This window comes from Tamandua tetradactyla, chromosome 7, assembly GCF_023851605.1.
Source record: "Tamandua tetradactyla isolate mTamTet1 chromosome 7, mTamTet1.pri, whole genome shotgun sequence".
NCBI classification, from domain to species: domain Eukaryota; kingdom Metazoa; phylum Chordata; class Mammalia; order Pilosa; family Myrmecophagidae; genus Tamandua; species Tamandua tetradactyla.
Window position 1 is genome coordinate 153,443,050 of NC_135333.1, and position 24,891 is coordinate 153,467,940.

The following is a 24,891-nucleotide window of genomic DNA, read 5'->3' on the forward strand; positions in this document are numbered from 1 at the left end:
ATGTTATAATATTTGTCTTTTCATTTCTGGCTTTTTTATACTCATCATACTGTCCTCAAGCTTAATTCACCTATTTACATGCCTCACATCTTCATTTCTTTCATTCAGTATTCCACTGTATGTCCATTACAGTTCGCCCTTCCATTCATCTGCTGATGTACCTTTAGGCCAACACCATCCACTGAAAACTATGAATACTGCTGCCATAAACACCGGTGTGCAAATGTTCATTCATGTCACTGCTTCCAGTTCTTCAAAGTGTGTACCTAATAATGAGTTGCAGGAGCGTATGACAACCCTATACTTAGTCACTACACTGCCCTCCAGAGGAGCTGCACCATTCTACTTCCCTATCAACAATGACTAGGTACGTCTCTTTCTCCTCATTTTCTCCAGCACTTGCATCTTTCTGGTTATTTTTTAAATAATTTTATTCACACCCCCTACACATCTCCAAAGTAAACAATGATTTTCTGTGTAATCACATAGATATGCATTCACCACCACAATCTATATGAGGACCTTTACATTTCTTCTTCAAAGAAAGAAGAGAGAAAAAATTAATAACAAATTTAAATAAAAAGGAGAAACAACAATACCACCAAGAATCCCATACCCCTCCCTAGGTCCCTCTCTTATTGGCTTTAAAGTTTGGTGTCTTACCTTTGTTATATTTAATAGAAGCCTATTAGAATGTTACTGGTTAACTATCAACCCTACTTTGCATTCATTGTATTTTTTCTATATACCATCCTATTTTCAATACCATGCAATGATGAAATTAATTTGTTCTCCCTCATGTAAAAACATCTCATATACATATATTTAATCAATGTCATTGCTCACTCTAGTTTTTTTGTGGGTTTTTTTGGCATGGGCAAGCCCTGGGAATTGAACTGGGGGTCTGACATGGCAGGTGAGAACTCTGCTACTGTACCACCATTGCCAACCCCCCACTCTAGGTTTTGCTAAGCAATATAGTCCCAGTCTTCATCTTCCTTCTTTCCTTCTGGTGTCATACATGCCCTTAGCCTTCCTCTTTCATCCATACTGACCTCCAGCTTTGCTCAGTGTACTTATAATTTTGTGCTACCCTCAAATAGGACTGTGCTATCCATTTCTGGACCTGTACAATTAATCCTGCTAAACATTTTGCATTGCTTCAATATCAAATACCCCATCTCTATCCATTTTCTATCTCCTGAAAACCTGTGTTCTCAACTTTAACTCTCAGAATTTGCTCGTTAATGTTGGTTCATATTAGTGAGACCATACAGTATCTTTCCTCTTTGTTTCCAGCTAATTTCACTCAACATAGTGTCCTCAAAGTTCACGCACTTTGTTGCATGCTTCGTGTCTTTATTCTGCCTTACAGCTGCATGATATTCCATCAGATGTATATACCACAGTTTGTTTATTCACTTGTCTGTTTGGGGACATTTGGAATTTTTACATCTCTTGGCAATTGTGAATAATGCCTCCATAAACATTGGTGTAAAAAATGCCTGGTTGTGTCCTTGAATTCAGTTCTGCTGAACATATGCCTAGTAATGGCATTGCTTGATCATATGGCAATTCTATACTTAGTTTCCTGAGGAAAAGCCAAACTGCCTTCCAGAGTGGTTGCACCATTCTACCTTCCCACTGACAGTGAATAAGTGTGCCTCTTTCTCCACATCCTCGCCAGCACTAGCAGTTTTCTATGTTTTTGATAGTTTTTTTTAATTTATTGAAACTTGCTTTGTTGACCCAACATGTGGTCTATCTCAGAGAATTATCCATGACCACTTGAGAAAAATATGTATCCTGCTGTTGTGGAGTGCAATGTTCTCTAAATGTCTGTTACATCTAGCTCATTTATTATACTATTCAAAATCTCTTTTCCTTATTTATCCTCTGTCCAGATGCTCTGTCCATTAATGACAGAGTTTTATTGAAGTCTCCGGCTTTTCCTTGTAGAGGTGCCGACTTCTCCCTTCGGTGTTGTCAGTGTGTGCCTCATGTATTTTTGGGGCACTGGGCTTGGTGCATAAATATTTATGATTGTTATGTCTTCCTGATGAAATTTCCCTTTTATTAATAAGTAGTGTTCTTCTTTGTCTCTTTCGATTGTTTTAAATTTGAAGTCTAATTTTTCTTCATTAATATAGTAGCCCCATTCTTTACTGGTTGTTGTACATGAAATATCTTTTTCCAACCTCTCATGTCCAAACTATTTTTGTCTTTGGGTTAAAGTGAGCCTCTTGTAGACAGAATATAGATGGATCCTGTTTTTTAATCCCTCCTGCCAGTCTATGTCTTTTGATTGGGGAGTTTAATCATTTAACATTTAATGTTATTACTGTAAAGGAAGAGCTTCTACTATTTTGTCTTTTGGATTGAATTTGTCTCATTTCTTTTCCTCTCTTTTTACACTTACTGATAGCCTTCATTTCTAAGTTATCTAAACACTTCTCTCCTGACTTTTCCTATCTGCCTGTAGTGCTCCCTTGAAGGTTTCTTGTGAGCAGGTCTCTTGTTTATTCTCTCTCAGTGTCTGTTTTTCTGAAAATATTTAAAATCCTCCCTCATTTTTGAAGGACACTTTTGCCAGATATAGATCTTGGTCGGCAGTGTTGCCTTTAGTATTATAAATATATCATACCATTGCCCTTTTGTTTCCATGGTTTCTGCTGAGAAACCCATGCATTGTCTTATCAAGCTTCCTTTGCATGTGGTGCATCATTTTCTCTTGTTCCTTTCAGGATTCTCTTTTTGTCTTAAATATTTGACAATCTGATAAGTAAGTGTCTTGGTATAGGTCTATTCAGATCTGTTATATTGGGTTATGCTGCATTTCTTGGACCTGTTAACATCATACTTTTCATTAGAGATGGGAAATTTTCAGTGATAATTTCTTCCATTATTCTTTCTGCCCCTTTTCCTTTTTCTTCACCTTCAAGGCACCCATACCACGTATACACATGCACTTCACATTATTATTAAACTCCTTGAGACCCTCCTCATATTTTTCCATTCTTTTCTTTATTTGTTCTTTTGTATGTAGTATTTCAGATCTCCTGTCCTTTAGTTCACTGATCCTTTCTTCTCTCTCTTCAAATCTGATGTCATATGTCTCCATTGTGTCTTTTCATTCCCATTTTTCCTCAAGCTTCCAAGTTCCTTTGTATGGTTCCCCAGTGTTCTTTATATCATTCATCTCTTTTGCCATATTTTCCTTCACCTCATCCATTTGATTTAGAATATTTGTTTGAAGAGCTTTGGTTAGTTGTTTCAACTCCTGTATCTCATTTGAAGTCTTAGTTTGTTTCGTTGACTGGGCCATGTCTTCATGCTTCCTAGTATGACTTGTGTTTTTTGCTGATGCCTAGGCATCAGATTGTCTCAATTAATTTATTCTGGATTGTTTTCTCTCTTTTAGTGAGGGTTTTCTTTTGGGATGACTTTGTTCTCTATTTGTTGTTTGACCACTCAGTTCAACTTATTCTAGACCTCTAGCATAACTTTAGTTTGGCTGATCAGAATTTTCAGCTCTTCTATTTCTGGTTCTTGCCCTTCCAGATAGGATAAATCCCAATCAGATTTTCCCAGACAAGACAGCCCCAGGGCCCAGGATGAAGACATAATCAGTATCAAGGTTCTCTGAGGATAAGACCCAACAGGGTGCCAGTGTTTCCTTTAAGGACTCTTGATTCTATGTTTTATCTATCCTGCCCAGCAGGTGGCACCCATACCTCCCCCACCCCTGCATAACATGGTGCAGTGCCTTTAATTCTCAGCAGAACTTGTCCCTGCCAGGAGTGTGGTTGAGATAGATGCTGAGGCAGAATGTTGTCCTTAACTCTTCCTGATTTCCAGTCCCTGGAGTATGAATTCTCTATATGAGAGCTGCCACATATGCTGGGCCCTACATATGCTGGGCCCTACATCCCCTTTTCTTAGGAAAGATACACCCTTTAGGCCAGGTTACTAAAGCAACCCTTTAGTTACTTTGTCTTCAGATACATTTAACTCCATCTCCACCTGGGACAGTGCTAAAACCTGAGATTGCCTTCAGCTTTATTTGATGTGCTGCTACAAAGTAAAAAAAAAAAGAGAGAGAGAGCAAGTGAGTGAGAGAGAGAGAGAGAGAGAGAAAAGAAATGGGAAAAAAGCCCTATCCAGAGCTGGACACCAGCCCCCTGTTTTTTACGAGTCAAGACCCAGAGTTATTACCCAGCTCTATGTACCTCTTTTCTTTGGACACAGCCCCTTTCCGGTATTCTGAGCTCAGCCAGCTCCAGAAACCATTTTTTTTTCCATTAGCCCTGTCTCTTCTCTGCCATGAGATACCTCAAGGTTACTTTACTGCTTGTTGTGGGTTTATTTGTGTTTGAAACTTATATTCAGCAGTCCAAATTTGTTAATGAAAGTTACAGTTGTAGCTTGGTTTTGTTCTATTCTCTTGCTCCTGGTAGAGACTGCTTTTTTATCCATGGGAAGTATCTCTAACGTAGCCTGCTGTGCCACTGGAGGCAGAGTGCCAGCCTCCACAATTTGAGGGTTTTACTTAGAATTTTACACTGTAATCTCAGCCCTTCCACCATTTCAAACTGGTGTACAATGTGTCCAGCTACTGATCTCCTGCAAAGAGTTGTGCTAGACTGTTTCTGGCTATTTACTAGCTGTTTTAGAGGACTAATGAAATTTTACATCTCCCTAAGCCACCATCTTTCCCTGCCTCACCCTGAATTAACTCTTGATTCTTTCTCCATGTGATTAATATGCCCAAGATTTTTATATTATTTTAACCAAGACAGCCTTTGCTATTCTAATGTTCCTTTTGAGTATCTATCTTAAATATTGAAAGTTAGTGGTCTGGGAATAAATGTCAGTTAAACTGTTGTAGTCAATGAAATTATATGGTTTGGAGCATTGTTTTTGAAGTTCAGTAGTTACTCTCCCTTTCAATATGTTGCTAGGGCTAAAATAATGAAATCATAGCAATCACAATATGATAATGACCTTAAATACCATAGTCCAGTGTTTCACAAATACATTTACAAAAAGTTGGATTGAACAGCCAGATAAATTCTCATTACAGCAAGAATTCTTAAAATTTATAAAATACTCATGTGCATTGTAAATCTATCAGGGATGATATAATAGATAACATTTCACAAACTAAATTATATATATATATTTTTTCCTTGAAGAGTATCTCATGTGATCAGAGTTCCAAAGATTATGTCAAGAATTGCTATTATAGGCTAATTATGCATCTCACACAAATGTGAAAAAATAATAGATAAATAATGTGTTTTTCTCTGGGTCAAACAGATAATTAATGACAGAATTTGGTTTGGAATATAGGTCTTCGATTGCCTATTCAATACCCTTTTTTATTGCCCCATATTGCCACTATATTCAGAGAAGAGCTATTGAATAGTGAACTATGGCCCTACCAAAAAAAAAATTAAAGAGTGATAATTTAAGAAAAGATAAAAATGTCCCAGAATGGTTTATCTTCAAATAATGTGCAATATACATTAAAATTCATTTTTTTACAGCTTTGCCTGTACCAATCTCCTAGACATATTTTTTATTTTGTAATTATTTTCAATCTTTGTGCGTGTGTGTGTGTGTGCGCGCCTGCTTAGCTTTTATTCTTTATTCTACTTTCCATTCCTTTATCAATTCACAACTTGCTCTCTCTAGATATGATTCACTCTGGGTATGCTCTTTTCCCAATATATGCATACTTTCTATGTTTTTTCTCTTTTAATTGATCAACTGCAGGACATTTATTTATTGTCCACCTTATACCATGGTATGCAATCAGTAAACAGATGCAAATAATTAAGGCAAAGCTTTTTATTTTAAGAGTTTACAGTCAGCTTAGGTTTAAAAAAGTGGCATATTTAAATTAAAAATGTATATTTTATGGAGTAGTACAGATTACAAAGCAAGGAATTGAAAAACATGAAGTATGGATTCTAAAAGACAGAGGAAAAATTTTAGAATAGAGGTGAGGCAATCTAGTTCCAGATGATAGTAGGGGACAAAAAAATTCTGTACAATAGAGAAAACCCAGAAAAATGTATGATAATGACCTCGTGTAGGAATGAAGTGCATGTACATTAGGGAACTAGGGATGGAATGACTGTTTAGCATTAGAATATTTAATCTATTAATACAATTTACCCTATAATCAAATCAAAATATAAAATTTCATAATTATTTCAATGATTGCAAAAACATGTATTTGATAAATTATTCAAAACTCATTCCTAATCAAAATCCAAAATTTTGCAAACAAGGAATAGAGTGAATATCCTTAACCAGAGCTAAAAAAATGATAAACATTATAGAGAATGGAGAATTGTTAGAAATATTCCCTGTAATATCAAGAATATATTGGCAGTTTTAAGCAAAAGTACACTAATACTAATACTGATATTAATAGCAATAACAAAAATATGAAGCGTTTGGATGGGATGCAAGAATTTTCTTTTTCATTTGTGGCTAATATACTTATTTGCAAAAGAAAATCCAAGGGAATAATTTGATTACTTATTAAAATTGTATCTGCACACAGCAAGTTCATGGCTATACACTTGTTATACAAAAAAATTATACATGCCAGCAACATATTGGGAAATGTAATTTAAACAATCTCAATCACAACAGTAACAAAATTGCACAGTACCCAGGAGCAAACCAAACCAAAAAGGCAAGATATTTATGAAATATACATTTTTTACTGGACATTTTAAAATAAGACTGAATTAAGTGGACAGAAATATCATGTTAATGGATGGGAATTTTTTTACAGAGATATCAAGTCCCATGCATTAATCTAAAAATTCAAGACAATGCTACTCCAAATCCCAAAAAAGAGTTTCATGGGTAATGAAAAACCCCGATCTTTAATCCATATGAATTTTTAAAAACAAAGGATAGTCAAGACAGTATCAAATAGCAGTGTAATGAGGGAAGAAATGACATATAAACATTTAAAGCTTACTATGAATCTATAAATTTCAAATATTTTTACTGGCAGAAATAGGCAAGGTAGTCAAAAGGATTAAAACAGAGAATTCAGAAACAGAAATGAAAAACTGTGGAAAGTGTGCTCAGTGGCAGAATTTTTGTCTGCCATGCTGGAGACCTGGGTTTGATTCCCAGAGCCTGTCCATGCAGGAAAAAAAAAAAAAAAAAAAAACTATGGGAAGTGGATATATAACATATATTATTAGTAAATGAGACAAAGATGAACAATTTAAGGAATATTTCTGCAAAAGTCTTGGAAGCACAATTTCCTAAACCTCAGCAACATCACTGCTAGGAATACATCTTAGAAAAACTTTTCTATATTTTTATAAGAATGGAAGTGCAAAGTTACTTATTACCACATTAATTGTGACAGAATAGAAAATAAATGAAATGGATTTCAGATTGGAACATATAAATAAAACATGAAGTAGTCATATAACAATATTAAACAGCAGGCAAAGCTAATGAACATGATTTACATCTAACAAAACTGAATAAAACTTTAAATTTTTGAGTAAAAGGGTTTCAAATATATATTATGACAACAAGTTTGTTAGCTGTACTCACAAAGCAATATTTTGCCAATTTATATATATATATATGTATGTAAACACATGTATATGCAGGTATGTATAAGCAGTCAATTATAAAAATGTACATAAAACTTATGGCTATTTGGACATTTTTCCTATCAGAACTACACTCACATAAATATTTGAAAGATTTTCAAATATTCTATAATTCATTTTAAAAATAAATAATTAATGCTTTCCATAGACAGAAATGTATACTTAGATATGTGTAAGCATCTGAGATCGGGGATTTAGTATTAAAGCTGTTTATCTAGAGGAAATGGCTGAATTATGGTTGGTTGAGCTCATCAGCGCAGTGAGTATACGAAGGAATCAGTGTACTGATTATTATACAGATAACCAGATATCATTATACTGATAACCAGAGTGAGGCATGAAGAGGCCAATATTCTGATAAAAGGAAAGTTTCTTTCCCAAGCACACAATTTTTACTAGGTAGATTATTTAGATCCCCTTAATCCTAGTGAAAGGATTTAGTCTATCAGTCTGCTATTTAGTGTAAGAGCCAAATAGTCTTCCCAGCAATGACCCAAGAATTATCCAGATTTATGTACCAGTTGCAGGCAAGGCTGGACCAGGTCAGTTCTCCACATCTGGTGGGCCTGCCCAGGTAAAGCATAAAATATAGACAAGCATAGGAGATCTTGCACCTTCTTGGAGCTTTTGGCTCCAAAGAAGAAAGAGGGAAAAACTTAGTTGGGCAGCCCTATTTAGTGTTACTAACTTTTCAAACCGTCACTGTCCCTCTTCTAGAATTGATGTAGGTCAGGGCCAACCTTACAGGTTTGTGACCTGTACAGCTGCACAGAGTCTTGTTCACAGAAGGGCTTCACACTTAGATTAATGCATGCTATTGCTGTCTTGATATCCTTAGTAATTTTTAATAAAATCCTTTGTTGAATTTGATATGTAATATTAGTTCCTAATGGGTCAAGAAGGAAGGGTTTTGTGGAGTCATCGAATGACTATAGGGTTCAAGATTCTGAGTGGTTTCAAAAATATATTGTCAAGTTGCTACAATAGCGAAAACGATTGATAGGGGAAAAGGTGAAATAGCTGTTTTTATATTTTCAGAAGTCTTTAATTGTCCTAAACAATTATTTAAGAAATATTATTTGAATATTTATAGAATCAGGTTTGAATAAAGTACAGAGTAGGGAAAATAATAAAGTTTATAGAAGAGTACATTCACAATAAATTTGTGAAAGTATGTGAAGAACAGTGATACTGACAAAAATGATACTCCTGGGCGGGCCGCGGTGGCTCAGCAGGCAAGAGTGCTTGCCTGCCATGCCGGAGGACCTCGGTTCGATTCCCGGCCCCAGCCCATGTAAAAAACAAACAAACAAACAAAATATAATAAAACAAGAAAATGTTTAAAGATGTTTCCCTTCCTTCCATCTTTCCTTCCTTCTCTCTGTCTTTCCTTCCCTTCCTCCCTCTCTTTAAAAAAAAAAAAAAAAAAAAAAAAAGATACTCCTATTTGAAAACTTTTATACAGAGTGCAAAGTAATTCGCCCTTATTGTATCTTATCCTCACAGCAATGCTTTGATACAGGAACATGGTGAGAGTCTGCAGCAAGTTCTTCATGCCCCAACCTGGTTCTCACTGCATTAGAAAAAAAATTATTTTGGTATTCTATATTTTGCATTTTTGGCATTATTTTTGCATTCTATTTGGGTAAAAGGAGCTGGTAGAAGAATTCTATGTTCTTCCAGGGCCATATTGGAAATTTTATTTCTAGGTTCATGGCCAGTTTTCATTCAGAATGATTATGTATCCCATTAGCTTAAAGTGCTTATTTTCATATTGAGGGTAGTGTACTCTTCCTCAATTTTCCTAGTAGGATATAATTTTCTGTGTCAATACTTCTAATAATAGCTAAATTTTAAGTACTGTTGTCAGACTGTATCTACGCCTATACCATGCAGTATGTTATGACTTGTTCTTGACAACTCTGTGTGGTAGGCATTTCTGCTCTTTCTACTTTATATGCCTCTCATTTTCCATACTTAACCATTAATGACTTTGTTACTTTTCAAGACCATATAAAACGTTATATCCTTTTTGAAGCCTTGTCTTTCTCCTCTACAGAAAACAATTTATTTAAGAAATATTTACTTAGTGCTGATTGTGTGCCAGATATTGTTCTAATCACTGGACATAAAGCAATGAATTAAAAATTCAAAAAGTAGAACAAATAAAATAGACAAAATTAATTTCCTCCTGATTTTACACCTCTGGGTTCACTGCTGAACCCACACTCTCCTTGGCACATCCTAAGCCACAGACTGAGTTTGAAGAGGTAGTAGAATTAGACCATTTCTATCCAGTTGGAACTTCTTTAATGGAAAATCATTTTTTTCTAGGTTCCTTACTAGGCTGGTCTAAATCTTATCAGAGCTGTACTGAACTCTGAGACTCTTATTACCCAATCACCTTGCCTCTATTTTTCCTCTCACAGATATCATGCTTTGTCACTTAACCTGGAAGGTTCATTCTCTTGCACAACAAATTCTGCTTTGGCATGTGTTTCTCGGAGGACCTAATCTGACATAGGTAATCATTTGTCCAGCTAAAATATTAGAGGTTTCCATCACGAAAATGGACCCCAGGGACCTTTTGGTATCTCTGTCATCATCTGCAATTCTATTATACAAATATCCATTAACATTGCTTTCCCCATGCTTATAACAAAGCTACTCTGTCCCCATTAAAGAAAAGCCAGCATCCCTGCATGTTACTTCATCCAGTTTAAAATCTAGGATCTCTGAGTAATATGATAACCTATCCTGTCTGCAAATGATTCTGAAACAGATCTATAAATTAAAAGTCACATTCCTCATCCTCTCAAATTGAATATGCCATAGTGGAATTGGGATTGGTTGAATATAATAAAATGTCCCATGTAGAAAAAGAAAGAAGAGGAAACACATTCAGTTATTAATCCCAGATGGGCAGGAATCATTGGGAAACATGTCCTTACAGAGAAGTACGCTCTTTGATAAGCCAATCTCACTGAACCTGACTGTGCTCTCTGCAAGTAACTGTTCCTTTTTCCTATGGATCTTGGCTTTTCTCTTGGAGTGATTCTTTTCTTATTGATTTAAGGTATATTACTATTATTCACTAATAGTGGGCTCCCCTCCACTCTCAGGCAGACAGGAGACAGGTTCTTCCATGCCATCATAAAGCTATATTTGGCTACGTGACTGTTTGGCTGATGAAATGTGGGACAGCAACTTCGCCATAGTGAAAGCATGTGTTGACATGGAAGATGTGGTAGATTAACAAACCCTGACAAAAGACATGATTAATTCTCATGCTTGTGGGTGACTTTTGAAGATGGTATTTTTGTTTAAGATGCGTCCTAGCTGAATTATGGTGTGCTGGCTTGAATCTGTGGTGGACCCCAGTAAAGCCATATCCTTTAACCCTCATTCAATATTGCTGGCTGGGAACATTTTGATTGTTCCCATGGAGATGTGACCCACCCAATTTGTGGGTGGTAACTTTTGATCAGATAGCACCCATTAATCCTTTAAAAGAGGAAGCATTTTGGAGAAAGTTTCAGAATGCCACAGAACCACAAAGCAGAACATCCACCATCCAGCAACCTTTAGAGCTGAAGAAGGAAAATGCCTCCTGGGGAGCTTCATGGAAGCCAGGAGAGAAAGCTAACAGACTGTTGCCATGTTTGCCAGGTGCCCTTCCAGTTGAAAGAGAAATACGAACATCATCGGCCTTCTTGAACCAAGGTACCCTTCCCTGGATGTCTTAGGTTGGACATTTCTATAAACCTTGTTTTAATTGGAACATTTTCTCAGCCTTAGTACTATAAACCTTGCAACTTATGAAATTCCCCTTTCTAAAAGCCATTCTGTTTCTGGTATATTGCATTCCAGAAGCTAGCAAACTAGAACACAGGATAAGCCTTATAAAGTCAGAGAAAGCTGCAGGCAGGGACCAGAAGCCTGAAGTCAGTGGAAAGTGGAAGAGCAGACACGGGAGAGAGAGATTGTCCAGTGGCAGGAGGCAGAGATGCAAACTAAGAAAGGTAAGGATGTGAAAACCCATCACCAGAACATGGAAGTTTCTGGCAAGAAAATATAGCCTACTCAGTCCTTGATTTGAGACCTCTACGAAACCATGAGCCAATTAATTTGTGTGGCTTGTGCCAACCAGTGTATATTTGTCATAGCAGCCTCCCAAACTAATCTACCTTGGAGAGATCAGACTTTACAGGTCTTGGGAATACAGGTCCTTTTGTTCCTCATTTCCTTTACTTTTTTTTTTTTTTCCTTGTCCTATGGAGATTTTGATCTTGCAGCAAAATCCAGTAAATGTAGACTGATATGTCATTTTTTTCTGCATTGCTATATTTGAATGAGCGTTAGAATATATGCCCCCTCCAGGGAGATGGTGAGCTATTGCAGTCAATTTCTTCTAGGGCAGATTTGAGAGCCTGAGGGTTTTTACAAGAATGAAACAATTCGCAGGTGTTTCGCTTGTTTGTTTTAAATTCAGGCTTGAGGTTCCTCTGGCAATAAATTTTGCTCAAAAGCACAGTTGGTTTCCAGTTTTTTCTTTCTAGAAAATTAGCTTTTGAGTTACAAAATCTAAAGAACTCTTCCAGACATGATGTTTCAGCCTACTGATTCTCTTGTTCTCTTTATGGCTTCTATGCCAAGATCATCTCGCTTCCCCTCATTTTAAGGAAAAGCCTATTTAAGGCAATAGCCATCTGAAACACCTCCCTTAAATTAATCGTTGCCACAGCTCTGGCTTTCAATATCTAGCTTGTATTCCTAATAAGAGGCCTCAGAGAATCTCTGAAAAAGAATAATATATTCTGCTATTTAAATTTGAGTAAGTTTTCCAAACTGGTAGATCCCGTTATTGGATTCCCATCCATTTCCTCACCTATAGGCTTGCTGGGGATGTGGTTCCCTTCCTGATTATCACCATGAAAACATAACCAAACATTTTGTGATAGTGTAATGAAGTCTGACAACTTCTCAGCCTGCGATATTGGATTCCTTGATGCCTGACTCCCAGGGTTTTTTTTTTTTGTTTGTTTGTTGTTGTTTTTTATAGCAGCAGAAATGTAGGCACCAGTTTTTTTTTTTTTTTGAGTTGTTAATATACAGACCAAGCCATTGAAACAAAGTCATCCTAAAATAAGGTGATATAAACAAGATAAAATATCGCTTTTTAATTATTTCAGGTGTTCAGAGAAGGGCAAGTGATTGAAGGTGCCCCTGCACTCTGTTCTACAACATTCAGGGACCCAGCTTCCTTGTGTTCTTGCTTCTTTGTCATCCTTTCTTGTGGTTGTCACTTAAATGGTCACTGCTGCCTACAATGCAATGCCCTCCTTTCAGTACATGAGAAGAGTGGAAGAGAAGTAGAATGTCATGCTCAGACGCTATTGATTAAAAATGTTCACGTTTAGGTGTAGAGAATTTATTCATTAGCTGAATGAAGAGTCTTGACCTTTAAGTAAAGCCTTGATGGAAAACACTCTTTCTGAAAGGGGAGGTAGAGAATTTATAAAGGGAGACAATTAACAGCAATGGCTACAATATTTGTAAAGCACCTGGCACAGTAGCTGACAAATGGTAGTGGCTCAATAAACGTTTCATGCTTCCCAGCCTGTACTTTAATAATTTGGATTGAGATCAAGAATTAGACCACCTAGATCTGTTTAAGAAGCTTTAGTATGGCTCTACGGTTGAATAACTTCTTACTCTTTTTGTACGGTATCCAGCACTTTAGTTGTATTTAGCTGAGAATGGCCTAATTTTGCAATTGGCACAGGTGAAAAATTAATGGAGTTTACTAGAGTAATAATGTCCCTAATGCTCTTAATTAACCACTCTAATGACATTCCTGTGATCTTTAGCAAATGGTGGGTCCCCTGGTGCACAAAGTATGCAATTCCATTCTTTTGTACTGAGAATGAGAGTCATGTTTAAATTATTTCCTGCAAGGATAACAAGGATATTTTGATGTTCCCTAAAGGTTTTAAGGTCCAGCAATCTGAGAATGAATCATAGCAATGGAATAATAAAATTTTCCCATCTGTGTCAAATATAATCTTTTCCCAAGGACTATTTTGACATATACAGTATACTGTGTTTTCAGAAGAAATGTTTAAATGTCCTAGCTAGCAGAAAAAATGAAAATTGGTTGTAAAATATTGCAGTTAATACATTCTTTTATTAGGGATGCTATCATAAAATAGCCATATCATGGCTACTTTATATATGTAAAATACATATATATATATATATATAAACTACCTCCCTTTTTTGGTTTTGTTTTGTTTTTCTATGGATACAGTAAAATGCATTCTCATACATTTCTGGTAGAGTGGGATGATTAGCTTATTTCTGGATAAAACTGAGGAATTTAAATTAAAGGTCTTAAAAATATGAGTACTACTTAAAGCTTCAATTCAAATTATTAGGATGTGCCCTTAGCAATAAATTCATGGATGCACAGAAAGATATATCCCTAGAGATTCTCACTATAGCACTCTATAAATTAATAGTATGGTCAACTTTTTGCTTAGTAATAAGCAACTCCAAACTCTTATTTAACAAACAAACCAAAACGCTTTTATTTCATGCACATGAGGCTGCAGGCCCTCTGGCTCTATCTGATGCTACTGGCCTCAAAATACTTCTTATGCTTCCTCATCCCAGACTGAAGGAGCTTCTGCTAACAAACACAATTTTTTCTCCTCATGATAGAGAGATGTGCTTAAACACTTTTCTGTAAACTAAAGCATTATCATATATGCTTACATTCCATTGTTTGAAGCAAGCCATAAAACCATGGTCTAAATCCATGGGACCAGGGTAGGAGGACAAAGGGGGTTTACATGCAACTTTCCATACTGGGAGGATGCAAAATGTCATGGTAAACAGCTTTTATGCATAATCCTATTACAGGGTGGAGCAAAATTATTAGAATAAGAATCTGATTTATAATTTTTCCCCAAATGTAAATAATTTAAAGGCAAGGATATGTTACATTAAATATTTCCAGTGATGCATTTAAATACCATGCAATTATTAGATATGGTATTCTAGGAGAGGATTTAATGATTTAAGAAAAAACTCAAAATGCATAAAATGAAAAAGTGGATTACAAATTATTGGCTTTGTTAATTCATTCCAGGAGACTGGGCTTCTGACTCAATTTCCTAATTAACAATTTAGATGTCTTCAGGAAATAAGGCCAGGAGCATAATACCAGTCATTCAGAGAATTGTTGTGGATTCTCATTCTCAATGAATGACTCTTTCAAAATCTCATACCTGCTGTGTCGTGACACTTATAACTTCACATGCAACTGGTAGTTTTATCCTTTATTAACTACCAAGTATTAAGAAAATAGTAATAATAGCCACTGATACCTCTTTCCTCCCCCCTCCGCTTCTCTACTTCTCTACCTCTACCTCTCCATTTTTATCTTCTATTGTCTGTCTACCTATCTATCTGTCTATCTAATCCATATGTGTGTATCTCTTTTCCCATTACTATCCTTGTGAAATATTAAGTAACTTGTCCAGTTTCCACAGTTAAAGAAACCTAAGTCTTTTCAGATGTCTTCATTATGAAATGAGCCTAAACCAGATTCTTTGAGAAATCATCATGACTAGCCTTCTTGGGAGCTAAGTCCACAATTAGGATTTTCCTGACTTAATATGTTCATGATTATTACAGTCTAAACCAATGAAAGCTTAGCCTGCTTGTGGCCACACATATCTGAATTATGGTAAATTAAGAAAAAAAGAATTTTGGTTGCAAATATACTTTGGGTTATTGGCATTATGAAATCCCTTTTTGACTGGAAAAACTTCTTACATGAGCTCAGTAGATGGCTTTTCAAACATGACACTCAAGTTTGTCTTTATGATGCTCATGCCTTTAGATAGAAGGGAAAGAGTAAACATTTATCATAAGGCCAGTATGCCAATCACTGTGTTAAATAGGTTAATTCTCATTCAATCTTCACACAGCCCTTTAAAGAAGGGGAAACTGAGTATCAAAAGGGTTAAATAAATTTCCCAAGATAATGCTAATTGTGGAACCAGTGTTGAAATCCAGGACCATCTGCTTCCAAAAACTATGTTCCTTCTGTACCAGTGATACTTAATATAACTCAATTTAATTAAAATAAAAACAATGGAAAAATTTACCTTAAAGCACTCCTGGATATTAACACTCTTGAAGATCCCATCCAAATGGCCACTAAGTTTTTATTACTGAAAAAAAAACAAAAACAAAAAAAAACTGGGGTCTGAAAGCAAAATAGCCACCTCTCTAGTGTTAAAAAATAATAATAATAATGCTATTCTTCTTGAAATTTATTTTACATCAATTGTTCATCAATTTGATTTTAATGATCTTTAGTGTTAAAACAGAGCATGTCACCTTCTCTGCAGCTTGGAAGTCTGGTTTAATTTTAATTAATTTCTTATGTATGTATGTCTATGACCATTTTAGAGCTGCAAGAATAGCCTTCTGCAAATCACAATGCTGGGTTGTCTATGTTATATTTGAACATTATTTTAGAATATAATACATTAATCTACTCTTGGAATATTGAATCACCCTAAATGATGTTTAGTAAAAAATTGTTTATTTTCAGAAATATTTTTAAAGGAAATGGCTTAATTGGATCACTACTCTTATGTATTAGGTTTAGGACAAATACATGAAAAATGAACTAACATCCTTTTGTCACAAGTAGATGCTGAACTAAGGTTATGGATGGTATTTATCTCAAATTTACTTTTGATCTGTTAACTTTCATTAACAATTTCCTAATTCACTTCTAAGCCTCTTTCAAGTATATTTGGATATCCAGTTAACTGATTTTTTGAGAAATGACATATTCCATTTTGAAGTATAGAATAACTCAATCATATTAAAAATGCTTTTGTCTTGGTACTTATTACTTACACCCCTTTCAAAGTCCATAGGCGGTATTTGTTTTACAAAAATTGGGATGAACTGGCAGAAGTTTAATGGCATTTTCTTAAGTCTCTCTGTTGGAGAAATATAGAACTACAAAAATAATTAATGTATACTTAGAGATAGAATATCTCTCTTTAACGTAGTTTGAGGCACAGTAACTGCTGAAAAACAAGAAACATTTTTCAAATATTAATTCATCAAATGAACATCACTGCATGCCATCTCTGTGCCAAACTGAATGCGAAGAACTAAGACAGAAAAGATAAGTAAGACGACACCTCTTGCCAAGGTTTAGTCTAATCAAAAAGCAGACATTAAATAGGTAATTGGGACTCTGGTTCAAGAATTTGAATTGTTTTTATACTGTTGCCGTCCTGGGGTTACATTAAAATTATTGTAAAAGACATATAAACCCACATCAATAAAGGAACAAGGATAGGGTCATTGATGGAAAAATTCTTGCAACAAATATGTGGGAAAAGATAGGCAGTTAGAAATATTTTGGCTGATAAAGCAGGGTATGCTCCTGTCCAGGACATGCCCAGGGGTGGCTGAGGCTAGAGAGAGCTGACCTACCCAAGCTGAACCCCAAGGAATCTCTAAACTCAAGGACAGAAATTCTGATATGTAAAGAAGAACATTTGACAGCAATTATACTACCTATTTCCTCCAATACCTGCACACAGGATGAATAGAAGGCATGCATCTATTTCCTAGGAAAGAAATACATGGAAACAAATGTATACGACTGGGGAAGGCTAGAATACATGGAATCATAGTCCAAAATAAATATTCTTTATTTAGCATTTGGGGATGTTCAATATAATGGAAGATTATATGCCAACTCATTATAAAATGAAATGTATGTGTTGTAAATTTCACTGATGAGTGAAGAACAACATATATAGCTCTTATCTTTTGCTTCATTTTTAAATATAATGAAGCATTTTTTTGCCAAATTTTGCAAAACCTTTGTAACATGACAGTGAAATATTAAGATTCAAAAAACAAAAGCTGACCCTGGAGGAAAAATATAATTCAGGGAAGTGAGGAAAACTTAAATTCAAAAGAAAAAATAAAAGCACAAACAAAACAAACTAGGGACAGTAAGTTAACAGATGGGTATGCAATCCATAATAACCAAATTATGACTGATAGGATTGTGTTAAAAAAGAATAGAAAAAACTGAACAGCTGATAGTATCAAAAACAATTGAAGAGGGCCGGCCACGGTGGCTCAGCAGGCAAGAATACTTGCCTGCCATGCCAGAGGACCGGGGTTTGATTCCCGGTGCCTGCCCATATAAAAAAAACAAACAAACAACAACAACAAAAAAAATTCAAGTAATTATTCTTAAAATAAAATGCTTTCAAATAAAAATTATGTTATTTACAATAAATAATGAATAAAAGTTCAGTTGCTCTTACACACATTGCATTGGTAATGCATCTCAAGATATGGGTTAAGAGAACCTGTAAAAATTAACTTGAGGGAAAAACATTCATTAATAGGTCTTATTTGCTCAACTTCTAAAAATAAATCTCTAGTTAACTTCTTTTGAATTCCAATGTGAATATCTTCATGTCAACATAACCTCTTGTTTGGCTATAACTTTCAATTTCTATCCATACACCTTTACAATCAATTACTTATATAGCTGACCAAAGTAAATATAAACCTATAAGTTTTCATCACTCCCCTGCTTAAACCTCCCCAACAGGTTTTCTTTAATCCAATGTCCTTATTACAGACCACAAGACCACACATCGGTCTCTGTTTACTTTCTGATTTCAGCAACATCCAAATTCTTATTCACCAGTCCCCAACCACCTGGCATTTGTTTTCCTTCAACATGCACATCTTGTTCTCACCCTAGAAACTTTGCACTTGCTGTCTCCAATACTTATCCTTCTCCATCATATGTCTAATTGCTTCGTATCAGGTCAAATATTATTTCTTCAAAGCAATATCACTGTCTTCTATATTGCATGTTGTTACTCACTCTTATCATATCACCTTGTGCTTTTATGACATAATTTTTGTTCTTTTCCCCCTCTTTCCCTCCCTCCCTCCCTTCCCTCCTTCCTTTCTTCCTCTCTTCCCTCCTCCCTTCCTTCTTTATTTTTTCTTTCTCCCCTCCTTCTTTTCCTTTCTGTCACTTCATATTTATTGTCCATCTTTCCACTAAAACTCAAGCATTTTGAGAACAATAAACTCATTTGCCTTATTCATTAATCTATTGCCAGGGCCTAGCATATTCCTGCATATTCCACTTAGAGATTTAAGGAAGGAAAGTGCTGGAATAGATGTCTTTAGCCAAAAAAGGAACCATAAATTTAACAGTCTCTTTGATATACTGACAAAGTTAGTATATAATAAACATAAAATGTGCAAAGTGAAAGCCCTATAGAAACTACATAAAAATACAAAAGATTTTACAAGGGAGGAAATTTATTCATACCATAATATTTGATGGTATAGTGAATGTTAAAATAGCTATTACAAAACCAATATTTTCTACTGCTGACAACTCTTAGAATCAACTTCTAAATGCAGCATAAGAAATTTAGTTATAGAACAGAATGCAATTATTTTCAATTTTGGCAATGTAAAATTAAGGCAGATATAGCATATGTTTGCAAGAAATTATATTCCTCTTAACGTCTAGGGTAAGATACTGTATCTGTATATAAGGGAATGTATGTAAGGGACTAAGTATAATAATTAAAATAAAAGAGATAAATAGAACCCTAAAAGAGTGATATGCTATCTTAGGAAGAGGAGAATGGAAGATGAAATATGGTATACTTTAAATTCTCATATATAATAGCAGAAAATAAAGTATAATTTCATAGATCAATAAACACCAGTATAATTTCACTGTTTAGAGTTATTAAGGCCTTTATGACAATTACAGAATAAGTTAAAAATGTGTACAATTTGGTTTCTTGTCAGCATATATTGCTTTAACATGCATTACTTAAATAATTTATTAGAATACAGTATATATTCTATATAGTAAGTGAGGGCAAGTGTGAGGTAATATAATTTCCCCAGAGACTGAACCTATCTGGGGCAACTGAACAGATCACAAAAATGTCAAAAGGTGCTTGATGTCTGGAATTTTCAGCCTGGAGAGAGAAAGAAGCTAGGTATATATAATTCTGAAAAGCTAAGGAATTATGAAGTCCTGAATGCCAAGAGGACTATTAAATCACTGAGAAGGAAATCTATGATATGTTTATAGAACATTATTTTGAACCTCAGGCAGGAATTTCCCCTTCACTTAATATTTACCAGTTGAGATGAAAAATAAGAACACAAAACAACCCAGAGAAAACAAATGACACTATAAATTTAAAAATAGATATCCAAGGAGGAAATGAGGGAGGATGATTTTATTTCCAAGAGCCTGACCTTCACCCCTCTGAGCAATATTAACCGATCCAATGAGAGAACTAAGAAACAATGTGTGGTCTGAACCTGTAAAACAGTACAGAAGAAAGGGCAAAAAATGAAGAGGTCTTCTATATTCCCCTGTTTAGGATGGACTGCAAATCTGAAGTGGAAATAGCTAAGCCAATAACTTCATGGAAATGAAGCAGTCAGTAATCCTTGGGAGTTAGAATTCTTACTCTCGTGCAAACATTTTGTTGATATACAAAATGATCCATTTGTCATATAAGTGCGCATTGTGATATGTCATCGGCTGAAATTTCTCCTTTGTGTTCCACTCTCAGGTTGCAAAGATGAGTGATAGACAATTTTATGCCTTCTTAAGATAAAATTAAGATTGTTCCAAAAGCACATTTGCTTACAAATAGCCATCAGTTAACGTGGGATCACTATCTGCTTTTAACTTTTTCCATCTCTGTTGTTGTTATTATATGATAATAATATAAGGATTGTAACATTGCAAAATGATGTTACAGCTGCCAAATCAATCACCTAATTGTTTAACAATTGTCAAGTATCTCTGAAATATTTGTTTTTCTTTATGAATTTTTACAATAGCTCCCAATTACATTTTCCCCATTAGCTATTTCAGTGTTAATGATTGTAATATTAAATATGGATCTACATTTGTAAAAGAAAAAGTGGAGAAGTCAAGGATTTTTCTAAATGATTGTTCTATAAAATATTATCCTCACAGTCCTATTCCTAGGCTAGGGCTCATAAAAAAAGTTTCTCTACAAGTTCTCAGTTTAGTTTTATAATGTATGTTAATATATTAAACACATGCGCAGTCATGCAGAAGTCAGTTTCATGTATTTTTAAACATTATTTTCTAACATTGTATGAACATTTAATACTTCTTTCCTGTAATATGAATTAACATAATTCCACTTTGATCTAGAAGAATGTTGACAACAGAAGAAAATGTACTAGAGCTTTCCAAGTGATTGACTGATAGTACCAGAATTTCTTTACTGCACACTGGGTAAATATTCTCCTCTAGTCATCAAAATGGTCTTCTGCTGGAATCAGTAAATTCAGTCTTTGCGTGATGATCATCTATCGATAAGGGGTTCTAATTTTGATCCCTCAGATTTTATAATGTCAGGCAGCTGGGGATGAGTGTCATAATTAGGTTGAAACTGTTATCCCTAGAAGTTTTCCAAAAAGTTTTCTGCAAAGTAATTATCAGCGAAGTTCCATATATTAACTAGTTGGGGGGATTTTCATATTAATCTTTATAGAAATTTAATGAAAAATCTATACAGTTAATAGTTATTTAGAAGATTCTGCCTTCAATTTTGCTTCCTTTCAGTGTACATGCACTTGAAAAAACAAACTATTTCTTCTTTTTGTTTGATTTAATGACTGGGTGTCAAGATAATTAGGTCATTTGAGGCAATAAAGCTGATATAAACATTTCTTTTGAATTTTGTTGAAATGTTTCAGATTCCATTCATTGTTTATTTATCACCAAATTAATTCCAGATTTGCAAGGAATGAGGTAGCCGGTTCATTCTAAGTAATCACTTCATTTTAGATACTTCTGATTAGTCCAGAAAGCCAGTGTACACATTGGGGCAATAAATGAAAAGTCTGTTTAATCTCAGAAGAAATCGTAAATATAATTTCAATAAATTGTGTGGCCCTCATATAGTTTTTGTATATAAGCTGTTCTGTTCATTCCTTTTTATGAAAACTCAAATGAGAAAAGTTATTTCTTATATATTTTCAATTTAAAATTAATATGCCTAGCCATATCCATTGTAATTTGTAGTTTGCTTGAAATGCCCAATTTCTCACTTTTCTGAAAAAATATATGCTTAAATAGCCATATATCTAATGCTATTTTTAGCTAAGTAGTGTTAGACCCAAATGAATACAAATATGATATGCCAGTATGTGAAAGATCATAGAAAACTTACGCCATTTTAGTTTTGCTATTGTATCTACTGAAATTTAATTAAAATTATCAAAGCACAACTCCCTTTATTTGGCCCATCTTATTGTAATTTAATAAAGTTATAACTGATCCTGGATTGAAGATTAGTGCTACCTTAAAATGGAATGGCCTGCTAACAGAGACAATAATTTAAATGGAAAAGTAAGTTAATGAGTTCTATGTTTATATTATAGAGGGCTTCTGACATAACAACCATCCATATTAAAAAGAGATCTTAATTATGAATGTGCTTCTTACTGAATTCACCATAAAAACGATTAACACCAACATTTCTATTTATTTGACATGGATTTTGTCTTGTTTTCTGAACACCAGCACACAAAAATGATTCAGGACCTATCCATTTCAATTGTATAGCCTACTTAATATTATCAAAATTGTTATTAAACCCAGAAATTTAAGAGTTTGGACATTAGGGTGGTTTATTATTTTTCTGAAGACAAGTTAATATTGTATTTGAAGAGTCTTTCCTCAACCATTATCCCAGTAAACATTTCATGCATGTATATATATATATGATATGAATAGGCTATATGTGATATGAATAAGCATTGTTATAGCTATAGCTTTTGATCTTTCCCACCTGGCTGTAATCTCTCTAGGGCCTGCAGATTGCACTGTCTATTAATCATCTGCTCTTAGCACATTCAAAGGCATATTCTGTATAGTCACATAGGTAAGTGCTCATTGTGCATTATGGCAATTAGCATTTCTTTTTCCATAAATTACTCAGATATTGGATATAATTTTAAAAATGCCTTAAATGGAATATATAAACTAATTTTAAGGAATAAAAATTTTCATAAGCAGCCAAAATAATTATTAACCAATGATTAATATATTAAAACATTAATATCATAAATATTAATGACAATGAATATTAGCATTTCAAAGATAAATTTTAAATAAGTTCTAAGTAAAAGAAATAAATATGATCATACGATCATACAACACCAAAGTAGCTATTACAACAAAAGAGTGAGTAAATACTTTGAAAAATTGGTACAAATACCCTTTGGAAAATGAGGTGGAAATAGAGAAATTCTCAAAGAGAAAACTGTATTTTTATTAGAAATTACTGAGATCTAGGGAAGAAAATTGCAAAAAAAGTCTTGTTGCAAAGTGCTAGAATAACCAAATAATATTTGCCATTGGACACTGTCTTCTCATTAATAATACGATACTGCCTATAATGTTAAGACAGAAACCCACATTCCTTGACCTTATTAACCCTGGAATACAATTTTATGTGGAGCAAGCTTAAAAGGGTTGTAATTTTGAGTTCAAGACATCTTAGGATAATTGCTATTATGCTCTGCCCCAGAATGACAATCATTCTTGTGGCACAGTCCTTGCACTTTCCCAGGTAAACTTTACAGCCCTTCTATTTGCTATTTGCTACTGTCCAGCCTCTACCTCTGTTGCTTTATGTTCTCATTTTGTTGCAACACACACACAGAAGTCTAACTGAACATGACTGTTGTCATCAGGATTCTGGGAAAGAAAAGAGTTTAGAGGGAAGGTGGGAAATGACTAGTTCAAAATACCTGAAGAATTAGGTCTGTCTTCAGAATTTTTATTCAACAAGAAATATGTTTTACAAAAAATATAAGGTTAAGAAAAAAATATATGGTCAATATTTCTAAAAAGATAGGAATATTTTGATAAAAAATCTCAGTGTCCATAAACACAATATCCAGATATTGAAAATTAGGAAATATGGTACATTTACCACACAGATAAGAGGAATTTGATTTTTGGCAAGTGTGTGGACAGGCAAAACACAACATGGCGAACATGGTGGAAAAGTAGGATCAAAGAGCCTCTGTGAATTGACTGTACTAAACTGCTCACTGCTTGTATTTTCTACTAAAAAGTTATAGATTAAATTGTTGCATCAAAATAGAGTGGCGTCTTATGCCTCACAATTTACATTTCTGATTTCAAGTTGCTCTCAAGGGTATTGTCCAACCAGAGTTTCCATGCCCTCTAGAAATTGAATCTAACTTGTGTCCCATGTTTTCATCCAATATGACTTTACTATCACAGATAGTCTCTGAAATTTATCTATTGTGCTGACCCAACTGTTAAGATGCTGAATTAAAAAAAAAAGGGGGGGGGGCTCTTCACTTGCTGAGTTACAAAGCATATTTAACAGTTATGAAAATAAATGGAAGATAGGCCTCTAAGACCATATTCTAACTCCTCATGCAAATTTGTAATAAATGGTCCATAAAAGCATCAGTACTCAAAATAGGGATAAACATCTGTTAGACACAGACAGAAGAAAGCTACAGAAGATACATGAGCTTCCATTCCTGATTGCTCTCCTCCTATCCAAAAGAGAGGAAAGTTAACTGGAAAAAGACCCTGGTAAACGGTCTATAAATTGGAGAGGTAGGAAAACCTTGAAAGGATTTTTGTCAGTATTATTTTGCCCTACACAATTGTAAGGACATACTAAAGGGCTCTGCAAAATTCCTCTGGTTTTGATTAACTGGCTTCAGACCAACTACCAAAGAGAAGCGTGATTTCCCCTAGTTCACACAGGAACTTTGTCATGAGAAATAATCATTTTCAAAGTACCAGGACACATGAATCCAGGGAGATTTGGTTCAGCTGGAAGACTTCTTTCTAGCTCTGTGACACTGGTCAAATCATTTTCTCCACTTTCCTCAAAGACTCTAACTATAGAAAACACTATGACTCCCTTTCAAAGGATGGCATATGTAAAAGCATATAATTTATTCTGTGTGGTTGCTTTGTTTTGTTTTGTTTTGTTTTTAACTTGGGCAGGCATCAGGAATTGAACCCGGCACAGCAGGTGAGAATTCTGCCACTGAGTCACCA